Source organism: Cornus florida, unplaced genomic scaffold (genome assembly GCF_030987335.1).
Source record: "Cornus florida cultivar Cherokee Brave unplaced genomic scaffold, ASM3098733v1 CherokeeBrave_3.0.0_Hap2_Chr01, whole genome shotgun sequence".
NCBI classification, from domain to species: Eukaryota; Viridiplantae; Streptophyta; class Magnoliopsida; order Cornales; family Cornaceae; genus Cornus; species Cornus florida.
The window spans coordinates 40,691,221-40,711,631 of record NW_026775571.1 but is presented as its reverse complement, the minus strand read 5'-3'; the positions used below and the strand labels follow the sequence as shown (position 1 = coordinate 40,711,631).

Genomic DNA, 20,411 nt, shown 5'->3' with positions numbered 1-20,411 from the left:
GATAAGCGCAATGCTTGCTTTTGTCCCTCTGCTCCAAGTGTTGCTTCATTGGCTGCAGGGCTGTGAACCTCATCTTATTCTTTTGGAAGAGTCGAGCCAAGGTAGTTCAGAGAGGTGTACACCTTTACTCTATCCTTTGCCTCTTCTCAGGTGCCTGGGTGATCAGCGTTGAGGCGCGCTGGCTTTTCTGGATTTTTGAATTTGGAATTTTTGCCCGAGGCTTGTTCTCCACTGTCACGAAGGTGGCGTACTGCGCTCGGTGGGCTACATTTTCCTGGAGCCGGATGTAGATCTGGGCCCTGGCATTAAGAGTCTGCATGTCGGGAGGAGAATATTTGACCAAGGAAATATGAAACTTCGTCCCCTGAATCATTGCAAGTTTAAATGTTTGTATAGCAGTCGCGGGATGACAGTATGCTATTTCCGAGGCTTCCATGTTGAATTTAGATAAGAAATCCTGTAGTGTTTCCCCTTTCTTTTGCCTTACGGTGAAGAGGCTAGCAATACTCTTCTTTTGCTTCTTATTTCCGCCGTATTGTGCTAGGAACATGGTGTACAGAGTTACGTAATTCGAGATGGACTTGTGTGGCCTATTCCTGAACCACTCTATTGCTGCTCCTGTCAAATTGGTAGGAAAAACTCTACATATCTAAGGATCATTACGGTTATCCAAACCCATCTTTTGGGCATAATGATCCAGGTGCCGAAAAGGATCTCCCGTACCCTCAAACTAAGTAAAAGAAGGCATGGTTAATTTCTTGGGCCTCTCAACCATATATACATCGTCAGTGAAATGAGTCTTCACCAGGGAGTTTTTGTACTCTCTGGCCATCTCAGCGGGTGTCTGAATCTTCAGGAGTCTTTTCTCATCAAAGGGATCCTGAACACCTGCACCATTTGGAATACCATTGGACCATACCGTGAGCTTATGGCTAGACTCGACTTGCTCATCCTGTGTGTGACGAGGGAAGTTGTCTGAAGCGACTGCCTCAGACCTTGCCCTCTATTGTTGCTAAACCTCGTTTGGCTGAGCCTCATTGGGTCGTGCTCCATTAAGTTGAGGCCCGTTAACTGGAGGAATATTCTGATTAGGGGGTGCTGCCGTATCATCTGATGGTGGCGGTTGTGCCAACCGAGCCATCGCCGTTTGCAGAGTGTTATTCTGCTGTTGAAGCAAGGCGATCTGAGCCACGCTAGCTTCGTTTGCTTGACGAAATACGTCAAACTGGTGTAGAAACTCTTCACGTATCTTCTGCATCAACTCCGTTTATTGATCTGTTGAAGATCCCCTATTCGACATTCCAGATGGTAGTAGCAGGATTCACTTGAAATAAGAGTGGGAATATATTTGCACACGATTCCCACAGACGGCGCCAAAGTGTAGGTGCAAAATTTCGCTCAACCAATAATGATTGAGAAAAATAAAACAACTCACTCAAAAAGTAATGAAAACAAATAAGAACAGTGTATAAAGAAGCGTACAATTGCTTGTATGTTTTGGTCCCCTTTTATTAGAGGTCTTAGCCTCTATTTATACATAAAAAGTAGTAGAGTTATGGTAGGACTCGCATTGCTTGTCCTCCAATTCTTTCTATATAGACATTCTTTACAATTAGAGTTCTTTCCATTGTTGAATTTTCCATCCACATAACTTGCTTTGTGTAGAACTTCCTATTGCAGAGTTTTCTTTTTATGATAAATCCTTTAGTAAGCAGGATTCGTTCATTCTTGAATAACTGAGCTGGCTATAACATTAACTAGATGGGCTTGAATAATAAGCCGAATGTTTAAAATGAGTAGATCGGGCTAACACTTTCTTGATTTGGCCCAGATAAAGGTAAGAGAGCCAATAACAGTGATCCTGGGCTAGGAGTACATTCACTTTGGGCTTGAGCATGATGGGCCTTTTGGAAGACAGACCTGCCTCCGTGATGACGTGGACTAAACTTATTGGAGGGGATTTTTTCCCTCCACAGTGTTAGAGAAAGGTGACATGGTGTGGGTTATGAAGTCAGAGTCTCTAAAAAGTTACCGTTTAGAAATTTTTTGTGTCAAATGGATGATGCCTGTGGGGTTACTTAGCAAGTGTATGCTGTGAACTGTTCATTTGATTAAAACTTGTTTATTTATTATGCCTATGTGTGGAGGGAAAAAATCCCCTCTAATAAGTTTAGTCCATGTCATCACGGAGGCAGGTCTGTCTTCCAAAAGGCCCATCATGCTCAAGCCCAAAGTGAATGTACTCCTAGCCCAGGATCACTGTTATTGGCTCTCTTACCTTTATCCTGGCCAAATCAAGAAAGTGTTAGCCCGATCTGGTCATTTCAAACATCTGGCCCATTATTCAAGCCCATCCGGTTAATGCTATAGCCAGCCCAGTTATTTAAGAATTAACGAATCCTGCTTGCTAAAGGATTTACCATAAAAAAGAACTCTGCAATAGGAATTCTACACAAAGTAAGTTATGTGGATGGAGAATTCAACAATGGAAAGAACTCTAATTGTAAAGAATGTCTACATAGAAAGAATTGGAGGACAAGCAATGCGAGTCCTACCATAACTCTACTACTTTTTATGTATAAATAGAGGCCAAGACCTCCAATAAAAGTGGAACAAAACAAACAAGCAATTCTACGCTTCTTTATACACTGTTCTTATTTGTTTTTATTACTTTTTGAGTGAGTTATTTTATTTTTCTCAATTATTATTGGTTGAGCAAAATTTTGCACCTACACTTTGGCGCCGTCTGTGGAAATCGTATGCAAATATATTCCCATTCTTGTTTCAAGTGAATCCTGCTACTACCATCTGGAATGTCGAACAGAGGATCTTCAATAGATCAATAGACAGAGTTGATGCAGATGGGTCAGTGATCGTAGAATCACCGGTATGGAGGACTGATTTGTCAGCCCTCGAGAAAGAAAGAGTCTAAGGTGCCCCAGCCTCAGCCAGGACGTAAGCTCTGACCTCCTCTTTAGGATCAGTCTCCTCAGCCTTCTTTCCTTTACTTTTTGGATTGGAAGCACTCTTGGATTTCGTGGTTGAAGAAGAAGTCAACCTCACCTTCTTATGCAGAGGAATTTCATCAATCTCTTTTTCTTGTTCATTTGAGTGCAATATAGTCAATGGGGCACTCTCTGCAGCCTTTCTCTTTAAAGCTTTAGCCCTTTGCTTTTCTTCCTCAGTCATTGGGAAGCTATCAAAAGAGGGGAGTGAAAGGTCCATGAGGTCTGCAGTCACGGCTCTAGAAGTAATTGCTTTAAGGTTATAGGAGGTAAGTAAGTCCTCAACAGAAATAGGCTTTTTCCAAACCTGCTCTTCCAGAAAGGAAAGCCTTTTCTTGGCAGCAAAGGAGGGGAATGTCACTGAAAAAACACCAAAAAACTCATAAATATACCGAAAGAATAAGATTCGACATGGGAAACAGCCAGTACAATCTTTATGAAGAGATGGGGGACGTTCTATACCTAACTTCCTGAACTTGTGTGGGATTGGGAGTTTGCTCGATTGAGATACGGCCCATCTCCCTTTAACAATTATCATCCTCTCTTTCCACTTCTTTTCAAAAGTAGGGAGGTCTGTACATATCCTCTGGTGCAAGGGAGAGGTAAAATAGAAGTAACTAGGCTCGGTTCCATGCTTGGAAATAGTGTAAGTAATCAGCAAGTCAGCCAGAGTCAGGTCAAGACTCTCCAGCCATCGGCAAATCGGGAGTGCCGAGATTATTCAAAGGAAGTTAGGGTTTACTTGTAGGGGTGCAATCCCTAATTTGTTAAAAACTAAATGGTAAAAAGGGTGAAGGGGAATCTAAGAGCATTGAGATGCCCAACAGAGAGCAGCAACTCGTCTTCCCCGACACCCTCGCAGGCACAAAAATTGGCACCCTCGAGGTATTCTACAATTTCTACCCCCTCGAGAATCTCAAAATCTTCCATTAAGGATTCAATGGAAAAATTAATATGACAAACAGATAAAATTGCATCTCTTTCTTCCTTAGTAAAAATACTGTCCGACCCAGAGGTGGATGTCCCAGCCTAGATTGGAGAAACATCCGGCTGATTAGCCGAGTCATTTGCAGACCTAAGGAAGTTCAAAACCCTAGGAGGAGGAACCCTAATAAGATTAGGGGAAGACGAGGGCGTGGACTCAGAGTCCGCGATTTCTATATGTTCAGGAGTAGTCAAAGTACTCATAATGCAAGATTGGAAGAATGAGAAGAAAAACTAACCTAGAGATATGAGAATGTGAAGAACGCGAAGGACGAAACGAGCGCAGTGAGAACAAAAACAAGTCTTGAAGAAGTCCTTGAGTCAGAATAACAATAGACACAAATGGAAACGCCTCGTGCGAAAAGTGGCAACTGCACAACTTCAATTCCCCTTTAATTAGGAGCCGTAGTCCAATTAAAGAGGAATTAGGGCAAAGTGTGGAGGGAAAAAATCCCCTCCAATAAGTTTAGTCCACGTCATCACGGAGGCAGGTCTGTCTTCCAAAAGGTTGATCATGCTCAAGCCCAAAGTGAATGTACTCCTAACCTTAGATCACTGTTATTGGCTTTCTTGCCTTTATCCAGGCCAAATCAAGAAAGTGTTAGCCCGATCTGCTCATTTCAAACATCCAGCCCATTATTCAAGCCCATCCGGTTAATGCTATAGCCAGCCCAGTTATTCAAGCCCATCCGGTTAATGCTATAGCCAGCCCAGTTATTCAAGAATGAACGAATCCTGCTTACTGAAGGATTTACCATAAAAAGAGAACTCTGCAATAGGAAGTTCTACACAAAGCAAGTTCTGTGGATGGAAAATTCAACAATGGAAAGAACTCTAATTGTAAAGAATGTTTACATAGAAAGAATTGGAGGATAAGCAATGTGAGTCCTACCATAACTCTACTACTTTTTATGTATAAATAGAGGCCAAGTCCTCCAATAAAAAGGGACCAAAACATACAAGCAATTCTACGCTTCTTTATACACTGTTCTTATTTGTTTTCATTACTTTTTGAGTGGGTTGTTTTATTTTTCTCAATCATTATTGGTTGAGCGAAATTTTGCACCTACAAACACTCAAAACAATTAATACCATGGACTACAAACCCCTAGCATCTTCTACATGCCTGTTTTGTAATTAGGCCATAGAAAACCATTCTCACCTTTTCCCTCTAGCATCATCTCCTTCAGAATTTGGAAATCCATTATGGAAATAATGGCGTCTCTACCCCCTCCCCCGGACTTATGGCCTGAGATTATGGAAAAAGGCCATAACTTGCTGGATAGTTATTCTTTCCAATAGAGAACCAAAAAGTTATCCCCAACTACCTAAGAAACACAGACACAAACATGGGACATAGATACGGTCACACGTTCAATCCAAAAAATGTAGGACATGAACTCAATGATAAATATAAATAAAAAGTTTTTACTAATATACATCTATTGAATAAGACAATTGTAGAACTTCAATTGATATTTAATTTCTACATTAGAAGTCGACAAAATTAGAAGATGAAGCTATGCTAATACCGTAAATATTATTATATTCTATTATATATGCTATTACTCTCCTGATAAAGTATACACTTGGTAAGTAAAGCTACACAATAATCCAAACACATCATACACTTGCTAAGGGTCCGTTTACTAACGCTTTTACTTTCTTATTTTTACATTTTCCAAAAGTAAAATCATAATTTTCATATTTGAATTTGAAATATAAAGTAGAATTATGTTTACTAATTTGTCATGCTTTCAATATTTTCAAAGCAAGAAATTAAAAAGTAAGTTCAATAATTAAAATTTTGATTTTGTTTTCTAAATTATATACTATCTATGTGTGTGTATATATATATAGCTCCGTGGGAAGCTCCTGAAATCAGCATCGCAAGACCCAGATCATTTCTTCTGTGAAATCAAAGGGCATCGCCACCAACATCACCAATTGTATTTAATACACACCACCAATTGTTTCACAAACCCAAAACCAATCACCAATTGTATTTAATACACACCACCAATTGTTTCACAAACCCAAAACCAAACACCAATATATATATATGTATATATATATTAATAAACAGTGCTACAGTAGACAAAGTGATTTCTACAAACAATGTAGAAAATAAGAAAGTGAGGATTTCTCACTTTCTCTTCTCTTCACAAAATTAGAAAGTACTTTCTTAAAACAAAAAAGTGAAAGTATTTTATTAAACACAATTTTTACTTTTGATTCTTAATTTTAAGAATTGACAGCAAAAATCAAAAATCATTCCTATTAGTAAACAGGCCCTAAAATAGGTAAGTGAGGATTTCTCACTTTCTCTTCTCTTCACAAAATTAGAAAGTACTTTCTTAAAACAAAAAAGTGAAAGTATTTTATTAAACACAATTTTTACTTTTAATTCTTAATTTTAAGAATTCACAGCAAAAATCAAGAATCATTTCTATTAGTAACCAGGCCCTAAATAACCCCACAGGCATCATCCATTGATAAAAAAATTTCATAAGGGTAACTCTTTAGATACTCTCTCACTTCATAATAACCCAAACCATGCCACCTTTCTCCAACAGTCAAAACAATTAATGAAGTGCTTTAACCTTCTCTCTGTCTGTGTATACCTTTTAGACACAGATTGAATACCATGGACTACAAACCCCTGGATCCTTCAATATGCCTGTTTTGCAATTAGGCTATAGCCTATAGTAACCCGTTCTCACCTTTTTCTCTCTTGCATCATCTCCCTCCGAATTTGGAAATCCATTATGGAAATAATGGCATCTCTAGGTATTCTTTCCAATAGAGAACCAAATAGTTATCCCTAGTTGTAGCTGCTTAAGAAACACAGACACGGGACATAGACATGGTATGATAGGGATACGCTAGCACATTCAATCCTAAAAATGTAGGACATTAACTTAGTGATATATAAATAAAAAGTTCTACTAATGTACATATATTGAATAAGACAACTGTAGAACTTCAATTGATGTTTAATTTCTACAATACAAGTCAAAAAATTTAGAAGATGAAGCTATGCTAATACCGTAAATATTATTATATTATAAATGCTGCTACTACTACTACTAATTTATCATAACAATTATATTTTTGTCTTGTATGAAAATGTCAAATTGCATGCTCGACTTGTGGTAACCATGTATAAATTGTTTCTTAAAGAAATAGAGAAAGGTTGGACTCTTTGAGGTGTCCTTACATTGTTTCCAAGATTATCAAACATAGGTACGCTTAGATATATTTCCATTGTATGAGAATTGTGTTAGGAGTATCAGAGTTGTCTGACCCAAGTTTCCAAGATATGTGGGCCAACTCCAGAAAATAATGAAATGTATGTTAAAAATTATGGACATCCTTGAAGTATCAAGCATGCGCCCAGTGGCATATCCATGAACTTTTAGTATCCTACGTGCGTTCAAAATGAGAGCGGAACATTTATAGTCCAAGCCGCTTAGGTTGTCATTTTTTAAAACTTATAAGAAAAAAAATCTTTGAATGTTCAACTATGCCTCAAAATATGTAGCATCTATTCTATAGGAAATCCTTGTTATCATTAGAGAGAGAAGCTTTTGCTCATTGTCCTTTGCTGATAAGCCAGCTAATAGAGTTACTGGCTAGGATCTCCCAGATTCAGTGTTCAGATGGTTGCATGTGCTCCTACTAAAATTTTCTAGGTGGTCTATTCATTGTTTTCTCCTACATTGAATATGGTTTGCAGTTCTTATTTAATTTATGTGGTTGCCTATGCGCATCCATTGGATCATAATGATGAGGACTATATTATAACAGCACAAAGCCTTTTTCTAACTACTTAAGGTCAAGTGCATGAATACAATGTTTCCATTCCAACTTAAGGCCATGACCTCAATCAAACCGCATGTTACCATATCGTTCCTTACTCTACCCACATTTCCTGTAGTATTATTCCAATGTGGATTACGTCACTCTTCCTCATTGGCGCACTTAAAAGTCTTCTTTGCACATGTCCAAACCATCTTAACCGATTTTATCTCATTTTATCTCCAATTGGTGTTATTCCAACCATCTCACGAATGTGATCAGTTCCTATTGTATCCTTTCTAATCTTAGCGAACATCCATTTCAGCATTCGCATTTCCGCCACACTCACTTTATGCATATGTTGTTTCCTAACTACCCAACATTTTGTCCCATAAAATACAGTTGGTCTAATAGTTGCTGTGACGTCCCATATTTGCATGTGAGCGCATCCTAACTGTGTGACATGTTTAAAAAATCTTGAGTACGGAGAGTGCACAAAGTAAATAATTTTTACATAGCAGGGCGAGGCCTGAGAGTCAATCCCCATCCAAAAATGGGGGAGCGTGCATAAACCCATGATGGTACATTGGGTCCCAAAAAGGGGTGATTGTAACGTCCCACATCACCAGGGGGGAGAGGTTGTAAGAACTTATATGTGTGGACGCCTCCTATCTCTGTAGAAGCATTTGAAAAACCATGAGCACGGAGAGTGCACAAAGCTGACAATATCTACACAGCGAGGTGAGTCTTGACAGTTGTCCTATAGAACTTCGTTTTCAATTTTAAGGGATTCGTCGATCACATAATATACTAGATGCATTCCTTCATTTGGCCCATCGTACCTTAATTTTAATATCCACATCTTCTCCAAATACTCATTCATTATGAATAATTAAGTCTAAATAATAAAGATTGTTAACTACCATCTACTCCAAAAGCTTAAGCTATTAGAGAGGGTGTAACTTAAATATATAAATCCTTCAACACGCCCCCTCACGTGTGACCTTCTTTTAGTCCAACACGTGTTTTTCAACTTTTAATTAGGGTGACGGTGAGGGTTGAACTCGAGACCTTTGGCTTTGATACCATGTTAACTACAATATACTCCAAAAGCTTAAGTTGTTAGAGATGGTGTAACTTAAATATATAAATCCTTCAACAACGATGTTCACTTTTTTATACCTCTTGATTCTCAATCTTCACTACATCCTCATTTGAATTTCTAAATTTATTAAAGTTACACTCCATATATTAAGTTTTATTTTTACTTATCTTAAACCCTTTTAATTTTAGAGGTTTCCTCCAAACCTCCAATTCGGCATTGACTTCTCTAGTCTTATCGAGTAAAACAGTTTCATCGACAAATAACATTCACAATGGAATCTCTTTTAGAATGCGTCTTGTCAACTCATCCATAACTAAGGCAAAAGGGTATAGGCATAATACTGACGCTTGATGTAAGCCTACAGTGTAATGACCCTGTCTTTTTTTTTTTTCTTTTTTTTTTCGATTTTCCGTCATTAAATTTTTTTTTATTTAATTATTTGATTTTTTCTTTTCTTGTGACCTTAAGGTTTTGAGTTCGGATTTGACTTCCGACTTCACATGCATCTTCATTATTTTATTTCCATGAAATGCGTAGTCTTGCTTTTGTAGAAAAGCATGTTATTTATTTACTTTTTTCCTGTAGGGGTATGGATGCATAGTTTCATTAGAAACATTTACTCTTTTGTGATACTTTGTGTAATTATATTTTTGTAATTATTTTTGTCGTAGGGACCATTTTCCAATTTATTTTGCAAGATATTTTGGGGAAGGACCGTTTTTCAATTTTTAGAAAGTGTGACAAGTGTTACACTCTCATTGGGCTACTTGTTGACATGTTGGTGGTGTGACTTGGAAGGTTGTCTTTGTGATAAATGTTGGGTGTAGGTTCACCAACTTGTCACCCTTTGGTTGGGGCACTTGAAGGTGTGGGATGATGACAAGTATAGGCTTGAGATTAAGCCTTGTAAGATTGCTTTGGATGATGACATGTGGAGGGTGAAAATTCACCCACTTGTAGACTTTTGGTTGGCACACTTGTTGGCTTAGATTAGTGACAAGTGTAGACTTGAGATTAAGCCTTGCGAGGAGCTCTAGAATTGTGACAGGTGAAGGGTATGGATCTGTTTGTGTGTGAGAGAGGTGGTGTTGGTGTGTGTGTGTGTGTTTGGCTAACATAGCCATTGTGGGTGGAAAAGTTAGAGAAATTTGTTGAACCCTCACTTAACCACCTTGCAGACAAACAGAGCTCTCTTTGCCATTTTCAGATTTTGAACCCCTTGCCTTGGGAATTTGATCTTGGGCCTTGAAGATCATATCTTCCTCTCTTCTTGATCTAGAACACCTTTTTCCAATTTTCATTTTGACCTTGTTTGCTTGGGATTCCAGAGGGGTGAATCTCGAGTAGGTAGTGTGGGGAATCCTAGAACCTATTTTGCCATTTTTGAAATTTGACCCCCTTACTTGAGGAATTTGGTCTTAAACATTGATGATCATAGCTTCTTCTCTTATTAATCTAGAGGAACGTTTCTCAATTTTACATTTTGAGTTTGTTTGCCTTGGATTCTAGAGGGACAATCCTCTAGTGAGGTAGGGGTTGTACTATGTTTATATTCTTGTTATGGTTTCTTATTCCTTTGTTATTGATATACATTGCATGCATGTAAATTGATGTTCTAGGGTTGTATTAGATATATTTTAATTATATCTAACATAGGGTGTCATTTTACACAAGACTTATATGTGAATATTCACTTGTAATATTGTTGTTATGCATGGTAGAAATTGGAATTTCTTGTATAGTCTTGTAGTTGTGACTATGATATTCTTGTACAATTATTGTTTCTAATTGTGTTGTGATATTTGACTATGTCATTGTTAAGTTAAGGATTTAATGAATACCATGTTAGCATGACAAAAATCACTATATTTATAACCTTAGTGTTTTAAGTGTTCTTGAAGTTAATTTAAGTTGTATGCATGTCTTCCATTAATTCTTAAGACTTGTATATAGTTGTACCTTGCATGAAATTCACTTAGAACTTAATATTGGTAAAGGCCTTGACTTGATCTTTAGCATATATGAACTTGAATCCATTTGGTAGTATTTTGAAATCTAGAGATTTTAAGTATGTGATTTTAGTAATTCTATATAATTGTTTCCATCGATTCAATTGTGTATTTGATATCATATTGATGTTTAAAACATGGATTTAGGACTTATTATATATTTACGTGAATGGGTTTTATGAATTAATAACATAGTTTTTAAGTATAGCGAATTGCACATTGAAGATTCAATTTTGTCTATACTATTGTTATGTGTAACGAATTGCACATTGAAGATTCAATTTTGTCTATACCATTATTGTGTGTAACAAATCACAGATTGAAGATTCGACATTTCGTATGCCATTTAGCTTGAGGACTTAGGGCACGACTTGTGTGAATTCCTATTGGTTTGTGCATGATAAATGGTTAAATGCATTATATACTTAGGGTATATTGTGTATAATTTGTTGATTTTGGAAACTTGGGATGTCATTGTCTTGACTATAGTTAGAGTTCGACTCTAATGCGGGAGATATGAGTTCTCCCTACATGTGCGCACTAGGGTAGTTCCCGGTAGGCTAGTAACCTAAAATAGCTATTATTTGTTCGATTTAATCTGGCGTGATGTCCAAGTATATCCACCTTGTTTGATTTCGCATTTCTTTTCAAGTTGATAACACTAAATCTTTGAAACTTGTTGTATCCATATTGTTGATCTCGTATTTTGTTCAAGTTGATAACATGAAGTCGTCGTAACTTGTTGTTTCATATTGGTTATTCCAATGTCGTTTAAATTAAGTCGTTGTAACTTACCGTTTTGTTTTGGCTATGTCCAATGTCGTTTAATTGCTTCAGTATCTGTGATTCATGTTTAAAATGTTCTAAGGTAGGTTAGGATGATTCCTTAGTACCACTTTGAACATAGAAGTTAGGTGGCATGCACCACATGTGATCATTTATATTATTTTACAAGTTGATATAACCTAGGGTTTATGACTTGTTGCATCTTATGGAATATTACCTTTGTAATAGATTGTCTATTTATTGTGGATTGCTTTTAAATTGCTTCCTCTATAACTTAGGATGATCCTTTAGCTCTCCCATAGAACATAGACGTTAGGTAGCATGAATCATATGTATTGGTTTATATTATGTTGCAAAAGTTCGTGGAAACTTTAGGGTATATGCATTTACTTTTTCCTACGAGTAACTTTGGTTGCTCACCCTCGTTGTTTGGAATATTTCAGGTAAAGGAGAATTTATTTTGGGATGCACAACATCCCTAGGTTTGCTTGGTTGCTTGGAGTATTTTTTTGATATATTTTGCTCACATGCAAGTATTAGCATGTTTAATTTTTACTTTTGAAGTTTTATCGCATAACTATGTTTTGATATGTCATTTTTGCTTTGGAATATGTAATGTGTACCTAAGTGCACTCTTTGAGACACTTTTTATATGTATGATATGTGGCCAAGGGCCAAACACCTTTTAGCTTACATGTATACTCTTGGTTTCATGTGTTACTTATGAAATTAACTTTACGAATTTTGGAGGTTTGACATGTGATATTTTGTATTTGGCATATGTTAAAGCCGCGGGCCATTGTAGCGCGCTGAAAAGTGCGCATTTAAACCCCTTAATCTTGAATGTTCTAGGACCTATTCTATCTTATTTTCCCGTTTTAGTCTAATTTTATGTTATTTCCATTTTCAGGCACTTATCCCAAAATAAGTCAATTTAGCTGAATTAGAGCATTAAAAGAAGCAATCTCAAGCCTGTTGGAAGAAGGAGCAAAGTAGAAGCAAAGTGGTGAAGAAGTCCTCTACGATCGATCAGACCAAGTTACGATCGATCACACTGTGATTGTTCCAACCCTGCCATGATGGATCGAGTCCTTTGTCCTTATCTTCAGGAAAATTTCTTATTCGATTGATCCAACATTTCCTCCGATCGATCAAACCTTTTTCATCTTATCCTCACCAACTACTTTTGTCATTTTCCCAAAAATATCTCAGCCTTGTCCTTATCCAAAAAGTGCGCCGCCGTGGTTCGATCGATCAGAGCAACTATGTGATCGATCGAATTGCCTCAAATTGCGTAAAAAACAAATTGCAAGCCAAATTGAAGGTGTACTCGTGGTGCAATCATTTGGAGGTCTTAATGTACGAGATCTAACCATTGGGTGTGACATTTAAGCTACCTATATAAGGAATTTGGCCATTTTTAGTAAGGAGTTAGTGTAATACCCCTAAATTTTTCAGGATTTTATTTATTTATTTTATTTCATTTTATTTATCTACGTGGCTATTTGTATTGTTTGTGCATTTGTTTTAGGATTTTATTTGTTTGCCATTTAAATATTAATTATTTAGTGTTTATTTTAAATATATATATATTTTAGCTACTTGGCTAATTGGAGTCGTTTGTGTGTTTATTTATTTGTTATTTAAATGCACTGATTTTGTAGAAATTTTGTAGTTAATTGTAAATTTTCATTGAGGTTATTTTTATTTATTTTAAGTTAATTGTATGGATGGGTAGATATATATATATATATATAGATATATGTATGTATATAACACTTTAATATATATATATATATTAAAGTGTTATATACAAACATATATATATATATATATATATATATGATATAGATATATTTAGCATATTATAAATAAATATATATAAACTATATTAATGTGTTTATATATATATATATTCCAAATATATATATATATGGATGTAGGCGTGCATATATATAAAGTATATGTGCACAGTAGTTTAAGGTAATTATGATGTTAATTTATTATTATAAGTTTGCATGTGTAATTGTATTATTAAATTATTATATCATTAGAGTTCAATGTGGGACATGCCATTGGTGTGTGGTTTAGATGTTGGGCCTGTTAGGTTCGGTTACATTAGAATTAGTTTTTTATTTATTTTTTATTGTTTATATAGGTTAGTTTTTATCTGGGTATTGAAAGAGACGAACCAATGAACAAAGAGGGGCGGCGTGAGAGAAAAGAGAAGAAAAGAAAGAGAGAAAGAGAGGAAGAAAGAGAGAAAGAGGAAAAGAGAAATGAGGAGAGTGGTGAGGGTGGCTGTTGTGGGCGACACTCAGAGCGCAGAGGTAGACGATGGTGACACGTAAGCCACCGGCGTCAAGGGAAAATCGGAGGAGAAAGAGTTGCAATCTAAAATTTATAAAAAAATAAAGGTAAGTCTTCTTCTATTCATTCCCTTAGACTTTGTATGCGGTTCAAATCTAGTATGATTATAGGGTGTAATTACAGAAAATAAAGTCTTTAATTTCATGATTTCAATCAGATTTTATTGGGTGAAATTAATGTGTATATATTCATGTATATATAATTAGTTACTAGTTTGAAATCTAATGTCTAAAGGGGTCTGTTTTAGAAACTCAGTGATGGGTTATGGTGGTTTGTAAGACCCCTAGTTTTAAAAGGGATATAATTAGAATTTTACTATTTATTTTTATTATTTTCATTATTTCTTTTATTATTTCTGGGTGCTTACGTGGCTATGTATTGATGTGTTTATTTAATTGATGTACTTGTTTTGTGTGATTTATTTGTGTTATTTAAATTGTTTAATTAAGTGTGTGTTATTTAAATTGTTAATTGTATTATTTTATTTAATTTTTCACTGTTGTAAGATTAGGTTATTAAATTAGGTTAGGGTTTTAGCTATTTAGTACATCTCACTTATGTAGCCGATATTTATATATATCATAGGTTGGTTTATGGGCCGGGTAAGTCAGTTAGGGTTTAGTTGAACCTAAGATTAGTTGGACTATAAATATATGAGCAATGGTCTGCTTAGGGTTTTAGAACCTTGTTCACGGTTATGGAGGTAGAGAGAAACCAGAGGGAGCAAACAGTGGTTTCACCAGAGAATTGAGGAGGATGTCGGTGTAAGGCAAGTTCTAATCCTAACTCTATCCCTTAGGCTCGTGTTCTTTACATCTCTAATACAATTCCAGGAATCTATAAAGATTAAAAGTAAATTAGTTTGCATGTCTCTGTTGTTTTGTTTAAACTGAACGTAGCATAGGTTGCACTGCTTGTTTAAAAATCTTTTGTGTGTAACTTGTAAATTAATTCACATAACTCGATGTTTAATTCATGTAAACTGATATATCAAGAGTTAAATTAGTTTTTAACACTCTGAGAAGCCTTAATAATACTCTGGTTCACATGTTTGATTTACTTAAAACAGTGCGTGTTCTTGAATTATAAATTGCTCGCTCTAATCTCTCGTTGTATAATTCTTGCTTCGATTGTTGTCGGTGAATGACTAAGGCATTGAACTATTTCTGGATCATACTGAGACATAACATAAACTAGTAGCTGCCATAGTAATTTAGGACGGATGAACTGGACGTCGCCGAAGAGGACACAGATGAAGGAAGCAAGCAGAACGGAAGAGAGGGGGAAAGAGGCGGCTCCCCACAAGGGTGGAGCCGGCTCTAAAGCACTTGGAGGTGGCTCCACCCATTTGTGGAGGCAGCTCCAAGAGGATGGAGGTGGCTCCACTTTGTTTTGGAGCCTGCTCCATCCATTTTTCTTTATTTTTTTCGTTTTCTTTTGTGTTCCAGTGATTCTGTTGCTTCGGGGATTATTTCTTGATGGTAACAGGGTCAGTAAAGGCTGTGTTGGGAGTAGTTAGAGCGGTTCTAAGCTGTATTAAAACTTCAGTGAATAGGCTAATGAAAAATTAAACCAAAGTGGTGTTTGCTTAACCGTAGACAAATTTAAAATAAGTTAGACTACGGTTCATGGAAGTAAAGGAGTTTAAATTGCGAAATTTTTATACAATAATTTTCAGTGATGGATTACAGTTAATGTGTTTCAGTAATCTCGTATAGGTATGGAAGGTATAAGTTTCTAATTGTCTTGATGACTATACTTGAACATTAGGTAATTTAAATGAATTAGCTTACTGGTTTCTGGGAGGAAGAGAATTGAACTTGCTTAATCTTAGTATAGCAATTTTTCATTGATGGTTCTGTAATTATTTTGGTACTAGTGTCTTGGAATCTAAGCCTATGAAGTTATATACTCTATTGTGCTTATTTGGAGTAAATTGGTTTACATGTCCTGTATAGTCATTTATTTTATCATGTTAACATGGTACAATTGATGCTTATATTTAACATAATGGTATCAATTGTGGACTTTTCTCCATGGTTTGTTCTTGGATTAAATGTTTGTATTTTAATTGCTGGACTACTAAACTGTTTTAACAACTACAGGGATGGTATTTTGGGATTATAGTTGATGTACTATTTCAATTCTGTTTTATCAACTATTTAGATTGTGTGGATTTATTTGATGTATTGATTGAGTTATTGCATCATTTACGGATCATATGCATGGTATGCACCGGTATGGGACGGTAGTATACGGAGGGACGGATTAGATCAAAACACTAATTCCAACTCGTTCATACATACGAAATGGATTAACTAAAACAGTTAAATCTTCCATGGTTTCATGTCCTGTCAACTAAAACAGTTGAACGACATATTAGATGGTTGTTTATATTTTCTGTTAGTAGAATGGATAGGGATTTAATGAAAACATTTTTAATCCTAATTTTACGTCGTGTCATGGCAACGAACTGTTGAGCAGCACTACATTGGTTTGGATGGGAATTTATATATATAAATTATGGTACCACAATCTGAACTTGAGTCTCATAGTCGACGGTTAGGGAGCGTATATGTAGTAAGATGCGTAGCTAGCTATGTTGGTTGAGGTATACCTTGTTAGGCTTAGGTAGTCATGCCCACTCAGGTGCGTTTTTGCATGTTGCCTTCTATTCAGGTTGAGACCCTTAGCATAGCCTAGTAAGAGTCCTGTAGTGTGATTATACATACGTACGGACTAATAGCTATTGTTGAGTTGGTTAGAATGTATATGCGTATCGAGTCTCTGCTTGGATTGTAGTAGGTTAGATTTTGTTTGCGGGCCTGACCCACCTCTATTTTTCAGGTACTTGTTAGTTCCAGACTTAGACTTGATCGTGCTGAGCAGAGACTACTACTCACTCTTCCGATAATGTAGGACTTTTCTTCATGGTTTACTCTGGATGTTCTTTAAGTAGCTTTCATGTCTGTTTGGATTATTAGGGGTCCATTAGAGATGGATTCCTGAGTTGTATTAGAATTGGAGAAGTTGGATGCATCAAATTAATTATTTAATTTATAAAATTTTATTATGAGGCTTTCAGTTTTGGATTATTGTTCTAGTTCTTTTCAGCAAAATTATTTATTCTTGTTTTATCTTAATTATATTCTGTGTTCATTTATTGCTAATTGATTTGATATCCTCGGGTAATCAAGCGTGGGCCTGGCCAACCCGCATCCGGAAATCTGGGGGTATCATATGGTTTAATATTTGTATATATATTTCTATATAAATTTTGTTTCTGGTTTTCTATTAGGTCTTGCGAAATACTACTCTTGGCTGGTAGTATGTTTTTATGGGTCTTGCGAATTTCTGTGGCATCACAAAATGGGATGTTATGTTGGGTTAGGAGAAATTCAATGGCATCATGGGTGGTCCGTAAATTGGGCAACTACACAGGTTGTTTGCATTGTTTAATATTTCCTATTATGCTATGGTCATTGCTAGACTTTGAGTTCACTAGTATGGATTAATTATATAATAACTATTATAAGGATAAAGTGTAATATAATGGAATTTGTTTAAGTTAAAAGTTATTGATTTAATTTTTATTGATGGTTACTTTGTCATAGAAATTATCTAAGAGGATAATAGGATATTAATTGTGCATGCAACGGAACATGGCCTTACTTGCAAGTTAAATTACTAGTATGCTATTTTTTTTAATAGCTCATTATATTTATTTCTATAGCCGTTACTATGATTGTTGATCATGCATGAGTTAACGTAAATTATTTTACTTATATTATAAGTTAATTGTATGATAAATATAGAAGCCTATACCAGCACATAAAATACTCAGATCAATTCTAATGTTAATGTAGGTGAATTTAAGTATACATATTTGTATATAAGTGTATATTGTAAGACCATTGTTAGGATATGGTCTTAGAAGCACCATTGTTAGGATATGGTTTGCTGATACCTGTGTGAGCTGGCTAATAAACCTAGATTCATACATTTTGTCATACTAATGTCAGGATATAGTTATAACTTTAGATTGTGCCATTGTCAGGATATGGCTATAATTACTTACATATGTATGTTTTGAGAGTGTACCTTGATACGAGCTTGAGATATCCGGATCGATGGTTAGGGTTGGCGTATATTGCCAGATGGGATAAGTAGCTGGTTATAAGGATGTGTGCGCCCTGGTAAAAGAGGTACTCGTGACTACCTTGTGTGCTCTTGCATAAGACCTACTATCTAGTTGAGGCTGTCTTATAATCCAATGAAAGTCTATAGGGTGTATACTTATGTATATTAACCTACATAGTTATTGCATGAGTCGAACTAAGATGTATCGTTTATCGGGTCTCTATTTGGGATGTAGTAGAAAGTGCTTGTTCATGGGTTTTGACCACCTTTGTCGTTATCTTTTCAGGTCCTCGACAGTTCCAGACGTAGAGTCAGTTCGTACTGAGCAGAGACCAGACTTCATCACTCTCTCGATGTCGTCGATGTAGGACCTCCACTATGTTTTTGTTTTTTTTTATTATTATTATTATTTTTTGAATTAGACATTTATTTATTTCGTCTTTACTTGGGATTTTTGTTAGGAGTCCACATTGTATGCATTCCCAAGTTGTACTATGGAGGTTCTGTTCTTATAATGAGAATTTATTGGAGATTGATGTATTAAAGGATTTATATTTTAATTATTAATTTAGATTTCCCCTTTCAGCGTTATTTTTATTTATTTATTTTTTCCTCTTGTATTATGTGCTTGTTTATTATTGATTTGCTGATATTCCTTGATTTTGTGCGCAGACTTGATTAACCCGTGTTCCGAAATTAGGGGTATCACAGTTAGTTAGTTAGAGAGGGACTTGGTTAGAGATTAGAGAGAGAAACATACAATTTGGGAAAGTTCTTCTATTCATCTAGGGTTTCTACTAAGAGCACAAGGGGAAGATGATGAATTCTACCATGGAGATAGCCCTTGAGGGTTAGATGACAACATCAATGAGTGGCTAAACCATTCTCCTAGGGCTAGAGATAGCCCTAAGCATGTCTCCTAGACTTTGATGTTTTGTAATTAATGGGGATTTGTGTTGTAATTCTTGTCTTGACCTCTTATATATATAAATCTTGTTTCTATATGATTTGTGTAGTTTAAAACTTCCAATTGATCATTTAATTCTATCCATACATCTATGTATGCTAAAATGAATGTTCATGTGTTTATCTCTAGATTTTGTGAGATTAATGCATGTCTATGTGTGTTGATATTATTAATTTAGTGATGGTCAAGGTATGGTACTTAAATGGATTACTCTTGTAGTTTATTTGATGGTTCATACTTATTTGTTGATGGATTGTGCCACCTCCCTAGTTTCTTCTTAGTTTAATTAGCTTAATTTTCATGTCATTAGCATGGTTGTAGTGTAATTGTTTTATTTTTTTAGATAGGTGGACAATCCATTCTTATTGTTTAATATTCAATGCTTATGAATGCAAGTGGTATATTTCTCTAATTTATTAAATCTGCATTAATTGTGGGCTTATGGAAGGATCAATGGCTTAATTTGATATGTTGTATTATTCACTAGATTGACTAGACAATGTATGTTTACTTGGCCATCTATGTTTAATATTTTAATTAATGGCACACACTTTCATTTATAACACACAATCCCACTATTCCATCAAATATTGAATGTCTAGGAAGGCAATGTTTAGTGGTGAACTCTATATCCCAAGACTCCTCTCTCATTCTTTACACCTAATTTCTTTTAGTTGTTTTACATTGCATTACTTTAGTTTAAATTGTAGTATAATTCAACCAACAAGCTCTCTTTTGATCATTCAACTTACTAATCTAACATTGATTCCAAAATACGCTTCCGATCCCTTGGGACGATCCTAACTCACTCTAGCTATATTAATAGATAGTAGTGGTAGTGGCATTCTATAAATTCAAACTTGGCCACACTTTACCACAATTGTGCTTTGGTACTCGGACACACCATGCACGTAAAAATGCATATTATGTAATACCCCGATATTTTAAAGGATTTATTAATTAGGATTAATTACTTTTATTTTATTTTTAAATGATTTATTTAATTTAATTAGAATTAATTGCGTTTATTTTAATTTTTAATTGATTTGTTTTATTGAGTGCTTAGATTAATTGTTTTATTTTATTTATATTTCGTGAATTATTGAGATGATTTCTTTATTGGCTTTTAGATACCTAGTAGAGAAAATTTGCTCATGGGTTTGACCCACTTATTTTTATCTTTCAGGTTCAAGTCTCAAGGTTGAAGATCCGCAATTGGAGGACTTACCTATTCTTTCGGTTTA

General features: G+C 35.5%; 1 long non-coding RNA gene across 3 annotated transcripts; it reads left to right on the top strand.

Moving 5' to 3' along the window:
* Positions 1-13,837: 13,837 nt before the first annotated feature.
* LOC132295217 (uncharacterized) lies at positions 13,838-19,202 on the top strand. Of its 3 annotated transcripts, none has more exons than XR_009478369.1 (4): positions 13,838-14,107; positions 16,908-16,975; positions 17,359-17,501; positions 18,487-18,791. It is a non-coding gene; the product is annotated as an uncharacterized LOC132295217 (long non-coding RNA). The 3 variants fall into 3 exon arrangements; XR_009478370.1 differs by lacking the exon at positions 17,359-17,501 and adding an exon at positions 18,873-19,202 and having other exon boundaries at positions 13,852-14,107; positions 18,487-18,564; XR_009478366.1 differs by lacking the exon at positions 17,359-17,501 and having other exon boundaries at positions 13,856-14,107.
* Positions 19,203-20,411: the final 1,209 nt, after the last annotated feature.